Genomic DNA, 19805 nt, shown 5'->3' with positions numbered 1-19805 from the left:
GGTTGTATTTACAATGGTGCGTGTTCTTCACTGGTTTCCCTTTTCTCGTGGCAACAGGTCACAAATCTTGCTGCTGTGATGGCACACTGTGGAATTTCACCCAGTAGATATGGGAGTTTTTCAAAATTGGATTTGTTTTCGAATTCTTTGTGGATCTGTGTAATCTGAGGGAAATATGTCTCTCTAATATGGTCATACATTGGGCAGGAGGTTAGGAAGTGCAGCTCAGTTTCCACCTCATTTTGTGGGCAGTGAGCACATAGCCTGTCTTCTCTTGAGAGCCATGTCTGCCTACGGCGGCCTTTCTCAATAGCAAGGCTATGCTCGCTGAGTCTGTACATAGTCAAAGCTTTCCTTAATTTTGGGTCAGTCACAGTGGTCAGGTATTCTGCCGCTGTGTACTCTCTGTGTAGGGCCAAATAGCATTCTAGTTTGCTCTGTTTTTTTGTTAATTCTTTCCAATGTGTCAAGTAATTATCTTTTTGTTTTCTCATGATTTGGTTGGGTCTAATTGTGCTGCTGTCCTGGGACTCTGTAGGGTGTGTTTGTGTTTGTGAACAGAGCCCCAGGACCAGCTTGCTTAGGGGACTCTTCTCCAGGTTCATCTCTCTGTAGGTGATGGCTTTGTTGTGGAAGGTTTGGGAATCGCTTCCTTTTAGGTGGTTATAGAATTTAACAGCTCTTTTCTGGATTTTGATAATTAGTGGGTATCGGCCTAATTCTGCTCTGCATGCATTATTTGGTATTTTTCATTTTACACTGAGGATATTTTTGCAGAATTCTACATGCAGAGTCTCAATTTGGTGTTTGTCCCATTTTGTGAAGTCTTGGTTGGTGAGCGGACTCAGGTGTGACAGAATCTGTGCAGAAGATCTAGGTGCTGCTGTCGGCCCTCCTTGGTTGGTGACAGAAGCACCAGATCATCAGCAAACAGTAGACATTTGACTTCAGATTCTTGTAGGGTGAGGTGCTGCAGACTGTTTTAGTGCCCGCGCCAATTCGTTGATATATATGTTGAAGAGGGTGGGGCTTAAGCTGCATCCCTGTCTTTAACCGCACACTTGTTGTTTGTGTACATGGATTTTATAATGTCGTATGTTTTACCCCCAACACCACTTTCCATCAATTTGTATAGCAGACCCTCATGCCAAATTGAGTCGAAGGCTTTTTTGAAATCAACAAAGCATGAGAAGACTTTGCCTTTGTTTTGGTTTGTTTGGTTGTCAATTAGGGTATGCAGGGTGAATACATGGTCTGTTGTACGGTAATTTGGTAAAAAGCCAATTTGACATTTGATCGGTACATTGAGGAAATGTTCGAGTCTGCTGTTAATGATAATGCAGAGGATTTTCCCAAGGTTACTGTTGATGCATATCCCTGTCTCTCTCTCTGTCTCTCTCTTTCTCTGTCTCTCTCTTTCTCTATCTCTCTCTGTCTCTCTCTTTCTCTATCTCTCTTTCTCTGTCTCTCTCTTTCTCTGTCTCTCTCTTTCTCTGTCTCTCTCTTTCTCTGTCTCTCTTTCTCTATCTCTCTCTATCAGTGGGTAACTATTTAGAAAATAAAAAGGTTTCTTTCTCAGGCTCTCATTCCAGTCACTGAGTCACTCAGTCAACTCAATCACACATCTTAAATGATTCTGATTGAAATCATTACACTGTCCTCGGTCTTCTCAGTGCTAATGTCTTGAGGGGCGATAGAAAGCCTGAGATACGGCTTCGTCCCGAATGGTACACCATCCGCTATAGTGCACTATGGGCCCTGGGCAAAAGTAGGACACTAAATACGGACTAGAGTGCCATTTGGGACACATCCCATGTGTTAAGAGAGGGAGTTACTTTGACGCTGATTGAAGCTGACTTGAAGCCGTGGCCTTGGCCCTCACCTTTGCAAAGCAAGAAGGCAAATGGAAATGAACATTGCCCAGGTCTCTGCTGGCAACAGATTCTCGCTTGGGTTCCCGACTCGAGTCTCACTAGTACAGAGGATGTCGTCATCAAAGATGCCAATCAAATCCTCTCAGATCTCCACAAAGTGCAAAGGTCAATTTGGGCCAGAGGCTGGTGTCCTGATCTACGGAGACCTCATTCGTGACTGGCTTCTATAATTGATCTACACCAGGAACACACAGTCCAACATGACGATGAACAGGCCACGCCTACCTAGCTACCTGCTATTGGTTCTTTAACCTCATCAAATGATGACATCATCTTCCTCTGAGGGTGGTATCCAGATCCCCCCCCCCCCAAAAAAAAAAACACGAAACGGTCCTGAAAATCAGACAGTCAGTATTTCTAAATACCCCCGGTATACAGTATATACGATATATCGCCCAAGTCAGAACCCCTGCAAGAAGAACCTGTTGCCAGGAGAGACCTGGTTAATATCTGCCTCCAGCTTGGAAAACAGAAGGACGGACGCCACATCAACTTCAATCAGCATCAAAGTAACACCCCCCCCTTCCCCCCCCTCCTCCCCAGGCCTTTTCAGGGGACCGCGATCTCACAGATTTTTCCTTATCGCCCTGTAAGCCTTTTAGATGAGGGGTGTCATGCCTGCTGATCTTCTACATCTGCCTTCTGGCTTGTTTTAATTACACCAGATGTGTCAGACGACGGTTACAAAGGACAGCCGTCAGCTACTTGTTGGTGTTGTTCTTTTACCCCTCTTCCTCCCTGTCTTTCACTACCTCCCCCTCTCTCCTCCCCCTCTCTCCTACCCCCTCTCCTCCCCCTCTCTCCTCCCCCTCTCTCCTACCCCCTCTCTCCTCCCCCTCTCTCCTACCCCCTCTCTCCTACCCCCTCTCTCCTCCCCCTCTTTCCTCCCCCTCTCTCCTCCCCCTCTCTCCTACCCCCTCTCTCCTCCCCCTCTCTCCTACCCCCTCTCTCCTACCCCCTCTCTCCTACCCCCTCCTGTTACTGCGTCCCTCCTGCCATTCCACTCTTTCTCCAACTCTATCCCACTTCCCATGAAACCCTTGTTCTTTTACCCCTCTTCCTCCCTGTCTTTCACTACCTCCCCTCTCTCCTCCCCCTCTCTCCTCCCCCTCTCTCTACCCCCTCTCTCCTACCCCCTCTCTCCTCCCCCTCTCTCCTACCCCCTCTCTCATTTACATTTACATTTAAGTCATTTAGCAGACGCTCTTATCCAGAGCGACTCCTCTCCCCTCTCTCCTCCCCTCTCTCCTCCCCCTCTCTCCTACTCCCTCTCTCCTCCACTCCTGTTACTGCGTCCCTCCTGCCATTCCACTCTTTCTCCAACTCTATCCCACTTCCCATGAAACCCTTGTTCTTTTACCCCTCTTCCTCCCTGTCTTTCACTACCTCCCCCTCTCTCCTCCCCCTCTCTCCTACCCCCTCTCTCCTACCCCCTCTCCTCCCCCTCTCTCCTACCCCCTCTCTCCTCCCCCCCTCTCTCCTCCCCCTCTCTCCTACCCCCTCTCTCCTCCCCCTCTCTCCTCCCCCCCTCTCTCCTACCCCCTCTCTCCTACCCCCTCTCTCCTCCCCCTCTCTCCCTACCCCCTCTCTCCTACCCCCTCTCTCCTCCACTCCTGTTACTGCGTCCCTCCTGCCATTCCACTCTTTCTCCAACTCTATCCCACTTCCCATGAAACCCTTGTTCTTTTACCCCTCTTCCTCCCTGTCTTTCACTACCTCCCCCTCTCTCCTCCCCCTCTCTCCTCCCCTCTCTCCTCCCCCTCTCTCCTACCCCCTCTCTCCTCCCCTCTCTCCTCCCCCTCTCTCCTCCCCCTCTCTCCTACCCCCTCTCTTCTCCCCCTCTCTCCCTACCCCCTCTCTCCTACCCCCTCTCTCCTCCACTCCTGTTACTGCGTCCCTCCTGCCATTCCACTCTTTCTCCAACTCTATCCCACTTCCCATGAAACCCTCAGGCTAACCCTAACCCAGGCTGTGCCTCTGAGGAGAGAGAGGAGAGAAGGGTGGAGGGCCTGGGGGGGGCATCACAACAACAGTGAATCTTTGAAGTAGAGTGATTAAAGGGAGGGAGGGAGGGATCACTGTCGGATCGGGCTGAAGGGGGTAGGATTGGAGGGAAAGAGGGGTAAGGATCACTATCGGATTGGCTGAAGGAGGTAGAGTTGGAGGCGGGTGGGAGAGAGGGAGAGGGTAGGGAGAGAGGAGGGAGAGGTGTAAGGACCACTGTTGGATCAGGCTGAAGGGGGTAGGGTTGGAGGGGGTTAGGGGGAGGGAGAGGGGAGGATAACTGTGAGATACAGGAGAGGCTGTGAACACTGAGGTTGAGAGGCTGGGGGCCCGCGGGACACAATTAGGAGGCAGAGAAAGAGAGAGGGTTACACAAACACAGCGAGCAAGGATGCAGGGAGCTAGAAGCAGCTTTCTTCTCTCCCTCCCTCCCTCCCTCCCCCCCTCCCTCCCCTCTCTCTCGCCCTCTTTCCTCCCTCCCCCAAGGTAAAAGTTCATTACCACAAACAGAGAAGGGGCTGGGGTTGTTAAACTCTCCCCTATTTCTTCCCCACCCACAACCCTGCAAGCTGATGTTAAACAGGAGCACTTTAACCATTTCCATTGAAGCTAGAGCCTAAAGCCCCATTATAGAGCTTCAGAGGTACACAGCTTAAAACATCACAGAGACTATGACATACTTGACTGACTGAGTAACTCTCAAAAGAGCTGAGAGCTGAGGCAGCCTGTCAGCAGCAGGATGGAGGGAGCTCGTACACAACCCTCACCATCCGTCAAGACCAACAGTCCACTAGTGGTCGCCAGGTGAGACAGAGCATTGGTGTCAGATAACAGATAACTAAACGTGTAGGAAACCTATTATTACAGTCTCAGCCAATCCTGGATTAGCATCAGAGCCCTCAGTCTGAGCCCCTCCAATGGCGTTCCTTCCTATCCAGATCACCATGGAACATAGCTGCTCATTGTAACATGAAGACACCAGTCTCTGATTGGCTGATACCTACAGAATTAGCTTGTTGAATTGCAGTGGATATTTTCAGCTCTTTTTTTTCTTCTTTTTTTAAATCCCTTGTTTTTCTTCCAAGCCATGATTGGTCTAAATAACTGGCTCAGCTGTAACTCTTAAGATACGGAGTGGAAAGGGGACAAAGAGAGAAAGGAGAGGGATAGATTGTGGTGTAGGGGGAGACACACACAGAGAAGTATCCATGATTCTCCTGAACGATGAGAAGCACGGCCTAATGCACTAACTAGCTTTCAGCTCTCGGGGTGTCCTTCAACACATAGAGGTCTTTATGGATTATTGACAAACGCACTAGGATCTGTTTGGGTGTGGGGTAAATAAATAAGTCATTTCTTATTTTTTTGCTGTACTGTTCCAATGACTCCTGTTCCTTAGGTACAGCAGTGTGTAGACGGTAGGCTGTACCTTCTACAGTATTCTGATAGCTCAGCAGTCTGTCAACTCTCCCAGTTCAATGTATGTGCTCTGACATTTCAGCTAACAGTGAAGCATTCCCCATTTTGTTTTTTTTACATATTTTATTTCACCTTTATTTAACCAGGGAGGCCAGTTGAGAACACCTTTCTTTAACCAGGTAGGCCAGTTGAGAACACCTTTATTTAACCAGGTAGGCCAGTTGAGAACAAGTTCTCATTTACAACTGCGACCTGTCCAAGATAAAGCAAAGCAGTGCGACACAAACAACAACACAGAGTTACACATGGGATAAACAAACATACAGTCAATAACACAATAGAAAAGTCTATATACAGTGTGTGCAAATGTAGTAAGATTAGGGAGGTGAGGCAATAAATAGGCAATAGTGGCGAAATAATTACAATTTAGTAATTAAACACTGGAGTGATAGATGTGCAGAAGGTGATGTGCAAGTAGAGATACTGTGGTGCAAAGGAGCAATAAATAAATAACAATATGGGGATGAGGTAGTTGGGTGGGCTACTTACAGATGGGCTGTGAACAGATGCAGTGATCGGCAAGCTGCTCTGACAGCTGATACTTAAAGTTAGTGAGGGAGATGTAAGACTCCAGCTTCAGTGATTTTTGCAATTCGTTCCATTCATTGGCAGCAGAGAATTGGAAGGAAAGGCGGCCAAAGGAGGAGTTGGCGTTGGGGATGACTAGTGAAATATACCTGCTGGACGCAGCGGTCTGTGATGTAATATACACAGGCAGTCTGTGATGTAATATACACAGGCAGTCTGTGATGTAATATACACAGGCAGTCTGTGATGTAAAAATATACACAGGCATTCTGTGATGTAATATACACAGGCAGTCTGTGATGTAATATACACAAGCAGATGTAATATACACAGGCAGTCTGTGATGTAAAAATATACACAGGCAGTCTGTGATGTAATATACACAGGCAGTCTGTGATGTAATATACACAGGCAGTCTGTGATGTAATATACATGGGCAGTCTGTGATGTAATATACACAGGCAGTCTGTGATGTAATATACACAGGCAGTCTGTGATGTAAAAATATACACAGGCAGTCTGTGATGTAATATACACAGGCAGTCTGTGATGTAAAAATATACACAGGCAGACTGTGATGTAATATACACAGGCAGTCTGTGATGTAATATACACAGGCAGTCTGTGATGTAATATACACAGGCAGTCTGTGATGTAATATACACGGGCAGTCTGTGATGTAATATACACAGGCAGTCTGTGATGTAATATACACAGGCAGTCTGTGATGTAATATACACAGGCAGTCTGTGATGTAATATACACAGGCAGTCTGTGATGTAATATACACAGGCAGTCTGTGATGTAATATACACAGGCAGTCTGTGATGTAATATACACAGGCAGTCTGTGATGTAATATACACAGGCAGTCTGTGATGTAATATACACAGGCAGTCTGTGATGTAATATATACAGGCAGTCTGTGATGTAATATACACAGGCAGTCTGTGATGTAATATACACAGGCAGTCTGTGATGTAATATACACAGGCAGTCTGTGATGTAATATACACGGGCAGTCTGTGATGTAATATACACGGGCAGTCTGTGATGTAATATACACGGGCAGTCTGTGATGTAATATACACAGGCAGTCTGTGATGTAATATACACAGGCAGTCTGTGATGTAATATACACGGGCAGTCTGTGATGTAATATACACGGGCAGTCTGTGATGTAATATACACAGGCAGTCTGTGATGTAATATACACGGGCAGTCTGTGATGTAATATACACGGGCAGTCTGTGATGTAATATACACAGGCAGTCTGTGATGTAAAAATATACACAGGCAGTCTGTGATGTAATATACACAGGCAGTCTGTGATGTAATATACACGGGCAGTCTGTGATGTAATATACACGGGCAGTCTGTGATGTAATATACACAGGCAGTCTGTGATGTAATATACACAGGCAGTCTGTGATGTAATATACACAGGCAGTCTGTGATGTAATATACACAGGCAGTCTGTGATGTAATATACACAGGCAGTCTGTGATGTAATATACACAGGCAGTCTGTGATGTAATATACACAGGCAGTCTGTGATGTAATATACACAGGCAGTCTGTGATGTAATATACACGGGCAGTCTGTGATGTAATATACACGGGCAGTCTGTGATGTAATATACACGGGCAGTCTGTGATGTAATATACACGGGCAGTCTGTGATGTAATATACACAGGCAGTCTGTGATGTAATATACACAGGCAGTCTGTGATGTAATATACACAGGCAGTCTGTGATGTAAAAATATACACAGGCAGTCTGTGATGTAATATACACAGGCAGTCTGTGATGTAATATACACAGGCAGTCTGTGATGTAATATACACAGTTAGGCATGTTTCTGAAAGAGCGAAAACATCAAGGTCTTCTACTGGTTTTAATTATGAAAGGGATGGCAGATGGTCCCGCAGAGCCAGAGAGTGTTTCGCTCTTTAGTGACCCGTCCTGGTTTGTTCTGGTCTGTTCTGGTCTGTTCTGTTCTGTTCTGGTCTGTTCTGGTCTGGGCTTTGAGGTTGTCAGATATTTACCACAGCTAAACAAACACCACTTGAGCCCAGAGTGGACCGGAGAGAAGGACAGGAAACGAGGAGGACAGGAGGAGAGGAGGACAGGAGGAGAGGAGGACAGGAGGAGAGGACAGGAGGAGAGAAGGACAGGAGGAGAGGAGGCCAGGAGGAGAGAAGGACAGGAGGAGAGAAGGACAGGAGGAGAGGAGGACAGGAGGAGAGGAGGACAGGAGGAGAGAAGGACAGGAGGAGAGGAGGACAGGAGGAGAGGAGGACAGGAGGAGAGAAGGACAGGAGGAGAGGAGGACAGGAGGAGAGAAGGACAGGAGGAGAGGAGGACAGGAGGAGAGAAGGACAGGAGGAGAGGAGGACAGGAGGACAGGAGGAGAGGAGGACAGGAGGAGAGGAGGACAGGAGGAGAGGAGGACAGGAGGACAGGAGGAGAGGAGGACAGGAGGAGAGGAGGACAGTCTAACCAACATCACCATGCTTTGATGTGTTAGGATCAGATTTAAATAAGACCCTGGTTTACACAGAGACCTGGTGTGGGTTAACACCTGCTCAGGAGACTACACTGACATCAGGGATCAGGGATAACAAACAGAGACCTGGTGTGGTGGGGGGGGCTGACTTCAGGGATCAGGGATAACTAACAGAGACCTGGTGTGGTGGGGGGCTGACTTCAGGGATCAGGGATAACAAACAGAGACCTGGTGTGGTTTAACACCTGCTCAGGAGACTACTCTGACTTCAGGGATCAGGGATAACAAACAGAGACCTGGTGTGGTGGGGGGGGCTGACTTCAGGGATCAGGGATAACAAACAGAGACCTGGTGTGGGTTAACACCTGCTCAGGAGACTACTCTGACTTCAGGGATCAGGGATAACTAACAGAGACCTGGTGTGGTGGGGGGGGCTGACTTCAGGGATCAGGGATAACAAACAGAGACCTGGTGTGGGTTAACACCTGCTCAGGAGACTACTCTGACTTCAGGGATCAGGGATAACTAACAGAGACCTGGTGTGGTGGGGGGCTGACTTCAGGGATCAGGGATAACAAACAGAGACCTGGTGTGGTTTAACACCTGCTCAGGAGACTACTCTGACTTCAGGGATAACTAACAGAGGCCTGGTGTGGGTTAACACCTGCTCAGGAGACTACTCTGACTTCAGGGATCAGGGATAACAAACAGAGACCTGGTGTGGTTTAACACCTGCTCAGGAGACTACTCGGAATTCAGGGATCAGGGATAACTAACAGAGACCTGGTGTGGTGGGGGGGGCTGACTTCAGGGATCAGGGATAACAAACAGAGACCTGGTGTGGGTTAACACCTGCTCAGGAGACTACTCTGACTTCAGGGATCAGGGATAACTAACAGAGACCTGGTGTGGTGGGGGGGGCTGACTTCAGGGATCAGGGATAACAAACAGAGACCTGGTGTGGTTTAACACCTGCTCAGGAGACTACTCTGACTTCAGGGATAACTAACAGAGGCCTGGTGTGGGTTAACACCTGCTCAGGAGACTACTCTGACTTCAGGGATCAGGGATAACAAACAGAGACCTGGTGTGGTTTAACACCTGCTCAGGAGACTACTCGGAATTCAGGGATCAGGGATAACTAACAGAGGCCTGAGATTTAGGAAGAAACTAGAATGGAAGAAGTGTATGGAAAACAGTTCATGAACCTTGCTTATCTCTTTAGAATGGAAGAAGCGCATGGAAAACAGTTCATGAACCTTGCTTATCTCTTTAGAATGGAAGAAGCGCATGGAAAACAGTTCATGAACCTTGCTTATCTCTTTAGAATGGAAGAAGCGCATGGAAAACAGTTCATGAACCTTGCTTATCTCTTTAGAATGGAAGAAGCGCATGGAAAACAGTTCATGAACCTTGCTTATCTCTTTAGAATGGAAGAAGCGCATGTTCCGGGAGTATTAAAATCCTCCCCTTTATTTCTTTGTGTACAGACATTCATGTTCTTCTGACAAAGGGTGGAGACAATGTGACAGTACAACACCGCGTGATTAGCCTGGCTACCATATGCCAGCTCACAGCATGACAGCGACGTGGTAACACTGTGTGACATGACAGTACCAAGTGTGTTGCGTCCACTTTGACACAATAATTCAATACTCTCTGTCTGATTTCACAGGCAGCACCTGCTGGGCGGCAGGGGTCGTTATGACAGCTCGTAGCATGGCGATGGCACCGTGGCATGACAGTACTGTGGGGTGAGGGGGTGGGGGGGGGTGGCAGCTCGTAACATGACGATGGCACCGTGGCATGACAGTACTGTGGGGTGAGGGGGTGGTGGGGTGGGGTGGCAGCTCGTAGCATGACGATGGCACCGTGGCATGACAGTACTGTGGGGTGAAGGGGTGTGGGTGACAGCTCGTAGCATGACGATGGCACCGACTAATACACTGGCATGACAGTACTGTGGGGTGAGGGGGTGGGTGGGGGGTGACAGCTCGTAGCATGACGATGGCACCGACTAATACACTGGCATGACAGTACTGTGGGGTGAGGGGGGGGTGACAGCTCGTAGCATGACGATGGCACCGACTAATACACTGGCATGACAGTACTGTGGGGTGAGGGGGGGGTGACAGCGCGTTTTATGACCACTGTGACGACACTATTAATCCCTGTTGACTTGACAGCCATCGCTAAAGAAGCATGAGGGTTAGGGGTCCTGTTCTGCTGGGTTACTAGTGTTAAGAGTCCTGCTGGGTTATTAGTGTTAAGAGTCCTGCTGGGCTACTAGTGTTTATAGTCCTGCTGGGTTACTAGTGTTAAGAGTCCTGCTGGGTTACTAGTGTTAAGTGTCCTGCTGAGTTACTAGTGTTTAGAGTCCTGCTGGGTTACTAGTGTTTAGAGTCCTGCTGGGTTACTAGTGTTAAGAGTCCTGCTGGGTTACTAGTGTTAAGAGTCCTGCTGGGTTACTAATGTTAAGAGTCCTGCTGGGTTACTAAGTCCTGCTGGGTTACTAGTGTTTAGAGTCCTGCTGGGCTACTAGTGTTTAGAGTCCTGCTGGGTTACTAGTGTTTAGAGTCCTGCTGGGTTACTAGTGTTTAGAGTCCTGCTGGGTTACTAGTGTTAAGAGTCCTGCTGGGTTACTAGTGTTAAGAGTCCTGCTGGGTTACTAGTGTTAAGAGTCCTGCTGGGTTACTAGTGTTAAGAGTCCTGCTGGTTTACTAGTGTTTAGAGTCCTGCTGGGCTACTAGTGTTAAGAGTCCCACTGGGTTACTAGTGTTTATAGTCCTGCTGGGTTACTAGTGTTAAGTGTCCTGCTGAGTTACTAGTGTTTAGAGTCCTGCTGGGTTACTAGTGTTTAGAGTCCTGCTGGGTTACTAGTGTTAAGAGTCCTGCTGGGTTACTAGTGTTAAGAGTCCTGCTGGGTTACTAATGTTAAGAGTCCTGCTGGGTTACTAAGTCCTGCTGGGTTACTAGTGTTTAGAGTCCTGCTGGGTTACTAAGTCCTGCTGGGTTACTAGTGTTTAGAGTCCTACTGGGTTACTAGTGTTAAGAGTCCTGCTGGGCTACTAGTGTTAAGAGTCCTGCTGGGTTACTAGTGTTAAGAGTCCTGCTGGGTTACTAGTGTTAAGAGTCCTGCTGGGTTGCTAGTGTTAAGAGTCCCGCTGGGTTACTAGTGTTAAGAGTCCTGCTGGGTTACTAGTGTTAAGTGTCCTGCTGGGTTACTAGTGTTAAGAGTCCTGCTGGGTTACTAATGTTAAGAGTCCTGCTGGGTTACTAAATCCTGCTGGGTTACTAGTGTTTAGAGTCCTGCTGGGTTACTAGTGTTAAGAGTCCTGCTGGGTTACTAGTGTTAAGAGTCCTGCTGGGTTACTAGTGTTAAGAGTCCTGCTGGGTTACTAGTGTTAAGAGTCCTGCTGGGTTACTAGTGTTAAGAGTCCTGCTGGGTTATTAGTGTTAAGAGTCCTGCTGGGCTACTAGTGTTTATAGTCCTGCTGGGTTACTAGTGTTAAGAGTCCTGCTGGGTTACTAGTGTTAAGTGTCCTGCTGAGTTACTAGTGTTTAGAGTCCTGCTGGGTTACTAGTGTTTAGAGTCCTGCTGGGTTACTAGTGTTAAGAGTCCTGCTGGGTTACTAGTGTTAAGAGTCCTGCTGGGTTACTAATGTTAAGAGTCCTGCTGGGTTACTAAGTCCTGCTGGGTTACTAGTGTTTAGAGTCCTGCTGGGCTACTAGTGTTTAGAGTCCTGCTGGGTTACTAGTGTTTAGAGTCCTGCTGGGTTACTAGTGTTTAGAGTCCTGCTGGGTTACTAGTGTTAAGAGTCCTGCTGGGTTACTAGTGTTAAGAGTCCTGCTGGGTTACTAGTGTTAAGAGTCCTGCTGGGTTACTAGTGTTAAGAGTCCTGCTGGTTTACTAGTGTTTAGAGTCCTGCTGGGCTACTAGTGTTAGAGTCCCACTGGGTTACTAGTGTTTATAGTCCTGCTGGGTTACTAGTGTTAAGTGTCCTGCTGAGTTACTAGTGTTTAGAGTCCTGCTGGGTTACTAGTGTTTAGAGTCCTGCTGGGTTACTAGTGTTAAGAGTCCTGCTGGGTTACTAGTGTTAAGAGTCCTGCTGGGTTACTAATGTTAAGAGTCCTGCTGGGTTACTAAGTCCTGCTGGGTTACTAGTGTTTAGAGTCCTGCTGGGTTACTAAGTCCTGCTGGGTTACTAGTGTTTAGAGTCCTACTGGGTTACTAGTGTTAAGAGTCCTGCTGGGCTACTAGTGTTAAGAGTCCTGCTGGGTTACTAGTGTTAAGAGTCCTGCTGGGTTACTAGTGTTAAGAGTCCTGCTGGGTTGCTAGTGTTAAGAGTCCCGCTGGGTTACTAGTGTTAAGAGTCCTGCTGGGTTACTAGTGTTAAGTGTCCTGCTGGGTTACTAGTGTTAAGAGTCCTGCTGGGTTACTAATGTTAAGAGTCCTGCTGGGTTACTAAATCCTGCTGGGTTACTAGTGTTTAGAGTCCTGCTGGGTTACTAGTGTTAAGAGTCCTGCTGGGTTACTAGTGTTAAGAGTCCTGCTGGGTTACTAGTGTTAAGAGTCCTGCTGGGTTACTAGTGTTAAGAGTCCTGCTGGGTTACTAGTGTTAAGAGTCCTGCTGGGTTACTAGTGTTTAGAGTCCTGCTGGGCTACTAGTGTTAAGAGTCCCGCTGGGTTACTAGTGTTAAGAGTCCTGCTGGGTTACTAGTGTTAAGTGTCCTGCTGAGTTACTAGTGTTTAGAGTCCTGCTGGGTTACTAGTGTTTAGAGTCCTGCTGGGTTACTAGTGTTAAGAGTCCTGCTGGGTTACTAGTGTTAAGAGTCCTGCTGGGTTGCTAGTGTTGAGTCCTGCTGGGTTGCTAGTGTTTAGAGTCCTGCTGGGTTACTAGTGTTTAGAGTCCTGCTGGGTTACTAGTGTTAAGAGTCCTGCTGGGCTACTAGTGTTAAGAGTCCTGCTGGGTTACTAGTGTTAAGAGTCCTGCTGGGTTACTAGTGTTAAGAGTCCTGCTGGGTTGCTAGTGTTAAGAGTCCTGCTGGGTTGCTAGTGTTTAGAGTCCTGCTGGGTTACTAGTGTTTAGAGTCATGCTGGGTTACTAGTGTTAAGAGTCCTGCTGGGTTACTAATGTTAAGAGTCCTGCTGGGTTACTAAGTCCTGCTGGGTTACTAGTGTTTAGAGTCCTGCTGGGCTACTAGTGTTAAGAGTCCTGCTGGGTTACTAGTGTTAAGAGTCCTGCTGGGTTACTAGTGTTAAGAGTCCTGCTGGGTTGCTAGTGTTAAGAGTCCCGCTGGGTTACTAGTGTTAAGAGTCCTGCTGGGTTACTAGTGTTAAGTGTCCTGCTGAGTTACTAGTGTTTAGAGTCCTGCTGGGTTACTAGTGTTTAGAGTCCTGCTGGGTTACTAGTGTTAAGTGTCCTGCTGAGTTACTAGTGTTTAGAGTCCTGCTGGGTTACTAGTGTTTAGAGTCCTGCTGGGTTACTAGTGTTAAGAGTCCTGCTGGGTTACTAGTGTTAAGAGTCCTGCTGGGTTACTAATGTTAAGAGTCCTGCTGGGTTACTAAGTCCTGCTGTGTTACTAGTGTTTAGAGTCCTGCTGGGTTACTAAGTCCTGCTGGGTTACTAGTGTTTAGAGTCCTGCTGGGTTACTAGTGTTAAGAGTCCTGCTGGGCTACTAGTGTTAAGAGTCCTGCTGGGTTACTAGTGTTAAGAGTCCTGCTGGGTTACTAGTGTTAAGAGTCCTGCTGGGTTGCTAGTGTTAAGAGTCCTGCTGGGTTGCTAGTGTTTAGAGTCCTGCTGGGTTACTAGTGTTTAGAGTCCTGCTGGGTTACTAGTGTTTAGAGTCCTGCTGGGTTACTAGTGTTAAGAGTCCTGCTGGGTTACTAGTGTTTAGAGTCCTGCTGGGCTACTAGTGTTAAGAGTCCCGCTGGGTTACTAGTGTTAAGAGTCCTGCTGGGTTACTAGTGTTTAGAGTCCTGCTGGGTTACTAGTGTTAAGAGTCCTGCTGGGTTACTAGTGTTAAGAGTCCTGCTGGGTTACTAATGTTAAGAGTCCTGCTGGGTTACTAAGTCCTGCTGGGTTACTAGTGTTTAGAGTCCTGCTGGGCTACTAGTGTTTAGAGTCCTGCTGGGTTACTAGTGTTTAGAGTCCTGCTGGGTTACTAGTGTTAAGAGTCCTGCTGGGCTACTAGTGTTAAGAGTCCTGCTGGGTTACTAGTGTTAAGAGTCCTGCTGGGTTACTAGTGTTAAGAGTCCTGCTGGGTTGCTAGTGTTAAGAGTCCTGCTGGGTTGCTAAGTCCTGCTGGGTTAATAGTGTTAAGAGTCCTGCTGGGTTACTAGTGTTCAGAGTCCTGCTGGGTTACTAGTGTTAAGAGTCCTGCTGGGTTACTAGTGTTAAGAGTCCTGCTGGGTTACTAGTGTTAAGAGTCCTGCTGGGTTACTAGTGTTCAGAGTCCTGCTGGGTTACTAGTGTTTAGAGTCCTGCTGGGTTACTAGTGTTAAGAGTCCTGCTGGGCTACTAGTGTTTAGAGTCCTGCTGGGTTACTAGTGTTAAGAGTCCTGCTGGGTTACTAGTGTTTAGAGTCCTGCTGGGCTACTAGTGTTAAGAGTCCTGCTGGGTTACTAGTGTTAAGAGTCCTGCTGGGTTACTAGTGTTAAGAGTCCTGCTGGGTTGCTAGTGTTAAGAGTCCCGCTGGGTTACTAGTGTTAAGAGTCCTGCTGGGTTACTAGTGTTAAGTGTCCTGCTGAGTTACTAGTGTTTAGAGTCCTGCTGGGTTACTAGTGTTAAGAGTCCTGCTGGGCTACTAATGTTAAGAGTCCTGCTGGGTTACTAGTGTTAAGAGTCCTGCTGGGTTACTAGTGTTAAGAGTCCTGCTGGGTTGCTAGTGTTAAGAGTCCTGCTGGGTTGCTAAGTCCTGCTGGGTTAATAGTGTTAAGAGTCCTGCTGGGTTACTAGTGTTCAGAGTCCTGCTGGGTTACTAGTGTTAAGAGTCCTGCTGGGTTACTAGTGTTAAGAGTCCTGCTGGGTTACTAGTGTTAAGAGTCCTGCTGGGTTACTAGTGTTTAGAGTCCTGCTGGGTTACTAGTGTTAAGAGTCCTGCTGGGCTACTAGTGTTTAGAGTCCTGCTGGGTTACTAGTGTTAAGAGTCCTGCTGGGTTACTAGTGTTTAGAGTCCTGCTGGGCTACTAGTGTTAAGAGTCCCGCTGGGTTACTAGTGTTAAGAGTCCTGCTGGGTTACTAGTGTTTAGAGTCCTGCTGGGTTACTAGTGTTTAGAGTCCTGCTGGGTTACTAGTGTTTAGAGTCCTGCTGGGTTACTAGTGTTAAGTGTCCTGCTGAGTTACTAGTGTTTAGAGTCCTGCTGGGTTACTAGTGTTTAGAGTCCTGCTGGGTTGCTAGTGTTAAGAGTCCTGCTGGGTTACTAAGTCCTGCTGGGTTACTAGTGATTAGAGTCCTGCTGGGTTACTAGTGTTTAGAGTCCTGCTGGGTTAATAGTGTTAAGAGTCCTGCTGGGTTACTAGTGTTAAGAGTCCTGCTGGGTTACTAGTGTTCAGAGTCCTGCTGGGTTGCTAGTGTTAAGAGTCCTGCTGGGTTACTAGTGTTCAGAGTCCTGCTGGGTTACTAGTGTTAAGAGTCCTGCTGGGCTACTAGTGTTTATAGTCCTGCTGGGTTACTAGTGTTAAGAGTCCTGCTGGGTTACTAGTGTTAAGTGTCCTGCTGAGTTACTAGTGTTTAGAGTCCTGCTGGGTTACTAGTGTTTAGAGTCCTGCTGGGTTACTAGTGTTAAGAGTCCTGCTGGGTTACTAGTGTTAAGAGTCCTGCTGGGTTACTAATGTTAAGAGTCCTGCTGGGTTACTAAGTCCTGCTGGGTTACTAGTGTTTAGAGTCCTGCTGGGCTACTAGTGTTTAGAGTCCTGCTGGGTTACTAGTGTTTAGAGTCCTGCTGGGTTACTAAGTCCTGCTGGGTTACTAGTGTTTAGAGTCCTGCTGGGTTACTAGTGTTAAGAGTCCTGCTGGGTTACTAGTGTTAAGAGTCCTGCTGGGTTACTAGTGTTAAGAGTCCTGCTGGGTTACTAGTGCTAAGAGTCCTGCTGGGTTACTAGTGTTAAGAGTCCTGCTGGGTTACTAGTGTTTAGAGTCCTGCTGGGCTACTAGTGTTAAGAGTCCCGCTGGGTTACTAGTGTTAAGAGTCCTGCTGGGTTACTAGTGTTAAGTGTCCTGCTGAGTTACTAGTGTTTAGAGTCCTGCTGGGTTACTAGTGTTAAGAGTCCTGCTGGGTTACTAATGTTAAGAGTCCTGCTGGGTTACTAAGTCCTGCTGGGTTACTAGTGTTTAGAGTCCTGCTGGGTTACTAGTGTTAAGAGTCCTGCTGGGCTACTAGTGTTAAGAGTCCTGCTGGGTTACTAGTGTTAAGAGTCCTGCTGGGTTGCTAGTGTTAAGAGTCCTGCTGGGTTGCTAGTGTTTAGAGTCCTGCTGGGTTACTAGTGTTTAGAGTCCTGCTGGGTTACTAGTGTTTAGAGTCCTGCTGGGTTACTAGTGTTAAGAGTCCTGCTGGGTTACTAGTGTTAAGAGTCCTGCTAACATGAGGAAGTGAAATGTCATCACCTACTCTGGACAACCTAGAAATTGCCCTCCCTCTAATCCCTTGGTTCACTCTAAGATCAATCCTCCAATAGGCAAGAAGGAGTTGAAAGATATCCAAAAGGTGTTTCTACATCTGCATTGCTTGTTGTTTTCGGGGGTGGGGGGGGGGGGGGTTAGGCTGGGTTTCTGTATAAGCATTTTGTGACATCTGAAAAAAAAGGGGGATTCATAAATACATTTCATTGATAAGAATACTGCTTCTCTTAGTTCCCTGGGTCTTACTGCGTCTGAGAGGGAACCAGCTGAAGGAGAAAGGAGGAATGGAAATAGAGGGTTGAACTCTGAACATTTTCCAGAGCCTTTAGGCTACAATCTCATGAAAATTCTAAAAAAAAAAAGCGAGGATCGGCTTATAGGGACTTTTCATTCCACCACCAGGATGCCGCGAGCGGGGAGACGCCATAACTCAGAAATCACGCTGGGCTTCTACACAAAGAGCACTCAGAGAAATGAGATGTAATCTCACGAGGCAGGGCCCTATGAGCCCGAGAACATAGTGAGATATAGGGAGCCAGAGGACGACAGGCAGCTACAGCCAACTGTGAGAAAGAAAGTTCACTTCCCAATAAATTCCTTCCGACTCTGGAAAAACAAAACATTTAAAAAAAATAATAATAATTTAAACACACAAGACAAAACTGCAGCATGTTTTAGCACAAAATTACACAATAACACAAAATAGATCACATATGAAGGGAGCATCACAGAGATCTCTAAAGGTGCAATCTGCAATAGGCTCATTTCAATTAATGGCATTTGCCATGGGTTAAGGACTGCGCCTTTAAAAGCCTGTTTGTTGTTTGTTTTCATTCAATGCGGCGGGCCGGGGACATCAGAGCGATCAATCCCTCCCTCCCGGGGAAAACAAAACATTACAAAAACACTCAAATTATCAGAAATGGAGGGATACGTGCCGCAAACAAAGGCATCAGTTTGTCATTAACAAGTCCGGTCCGGATGTGATCTGACAGGTCCTCAACTGGTCCTCACCACGAGGTAATGTTTTTGGGAACATGGGGCCGAGGTTAAGTAACCCACCCTGAGACACTTTCACTGTGAGAACACACGCACACGCACACACACACACACTGTGAGAACACACTGCCTTGCTGAGACCCAGGCTGTGGGAAAGGGAGTTACCACAATTACATCACAATGAGTTATGGGATGCAGGGGGAGGAGAGAGTGAGAGAGAGAGGGGGGAGAGAGGGAGAGAGAGAGGGGGAGAGAGAGCGGGGGAGGGAGAGAAAGAGGGAGGGAGAGAGAGAGAGAGGGAGAGAGAGAGTAGGGGAGGGAGAGAGAGAGAGGGGGAGGGGGAGAGGGGGAGGGAGAGAGAGGGGGGGGAGAGAGAGCGGGAGAGAAAGAGGGAGAGAGAGAGGTGAAAGGTAAAATGGAAACTGAGACGTTTGGACGAGGTCCAAGATTAAGTCCCTGTAGGAAAACATGTCAATAGGTTTGCACCACAAAACATGATCGATAGGATGGTATGGGATGAAGGCACTGTACCTGGAGTAGCCAGCCACATAGAAAAACCTGTTTGGTCTCGCACATGCTCATACCTTACTTTTCACTTCACATCTATTTAACATCTATTAAATATATATTTAACATCTATTTCAGACAAAATCAGGTACCGGGAGGTGGGGCACACAAAATCACACCTCCCACAGGTACCGGGAGGTGGGACAGACAAAATCACACTGCCCACAGGTACCGGGAGGTGGGACAGACAAAATCACACCTCCCACAGGTACCGGGAGGTGGGACAGACAAAATCACACTGCCCACAGGTACCGGGAGGTGGGACAGACAAAATCACACCTCCCACAGGTACCGGGAGGTGGGACAGACAAAAATCACACTGCCCACAGGTACCGGGAGGTGGGACAGACAAAATCACACCTCCCACAGGTACCGGGAGGTGGGACAGACAAAATCACACTGCCCACAGGTACCGGGAGGTGGGACAGACAAAATCACACCTCCCACAGGTACCGGGAGGTGGGACAGACAAAATCACACTGCCCACAGGTACCGGGAGGTGGGGCAGACAAAATCACACCTCCCACAGGTACCGGGAGGTGGGACAGACAACATCACACCCCCCACAGGTACCGGGAGGTGGGACAGACAACATCACACTGCCCACAGGTACCGGGAGGTGGGACAGACAAAATCACACTGCCCACAGGTACCGGGAGGTGGGGCAGACAAAATCACACCCCCCACAGGTACCGGGAGGTGGGACAGACAACATCACACCCCCCACAGGTACCGGGAGGTGGGGCAGACAACATCACACCTCCCACAGGTACCGGGAGGTGGGACAGACAACATCACACCCCCCACAGGTACCGGGAGGTGGGGCAGACAACATCACACCTCCCACAGGTACCGGGAGGTGGGACAGACAAAATCACACTGCCCACAGGTACCGGGAGGTGGGACAGACAACATCACACTGCCCACAGGTACCGGGAGGTGGGACAGACAAAATCACACTGCCCACAGGTACCGGGAGGTGGGACAGACAACATCACACTGCCCACAGGTACCGGGAGGTGGGACAGACAACATCACACTGCCCACAGGTACCGGGAGGTGGGACAGACAACATCACACTGCCCACAGGTACCGGGAGGTGGGACAGACAAAATCACACTGCCCACAGGTACCGGGAGGTGGGACAGACAAAATCACACCCCC

At 48.1% G+C, this 19805-nt stretch overlaps 1 protein-coding gene across 2 annotated transcripts in view; it reads right to left on the bottom strand.

The window, feature by feature from the left end:
* The window catches only part of LOC135573323 (tetraspanin-18B-like), a 171982-nt gene that overhangs the window by 66244 nt on the left and 85933 nt on the right, over nucleotides 1-19805 (bottom strand). The window contains exon 1 of one of the 2 annotated variants that reach the window (XM_065022278.1): nucleotides 5490-6001. The exons of the other annotated variant lie outside the window; for it this stretch is intronic. The gene's annotated coding sequence lies outside the window, so the exon portion shown is untranslated. Of the gene's footprint in view, nucleotides 1-5489; nucleotides 6002-19805 lie in introns of those variants that run through there. 2 annotated transcript variants of the gene reach the window in all.

The sequence above is a fragment of the Oncorhynchus nerka genome, linkage group LG9a, assembly GCF_034236695.1.
Source record: "Oncorhynchus nerka isolate Pitt River linkage group LG9a, Oner_Uvic_2.0, whole genome shotgun sequence".
Taxonomy (NCBI): Eukaryota; Metazoa; Chordata; class Actinopteri; order Salmoniformes; family Salmonidae; genus Oncorhynchus; species Oncorhynchus nerka.
The sequence above is the reverse complement of the archived record's forward strand: the minus strand, read 5'-3'. Positions and strand labels throughout refer to the sequence as shown.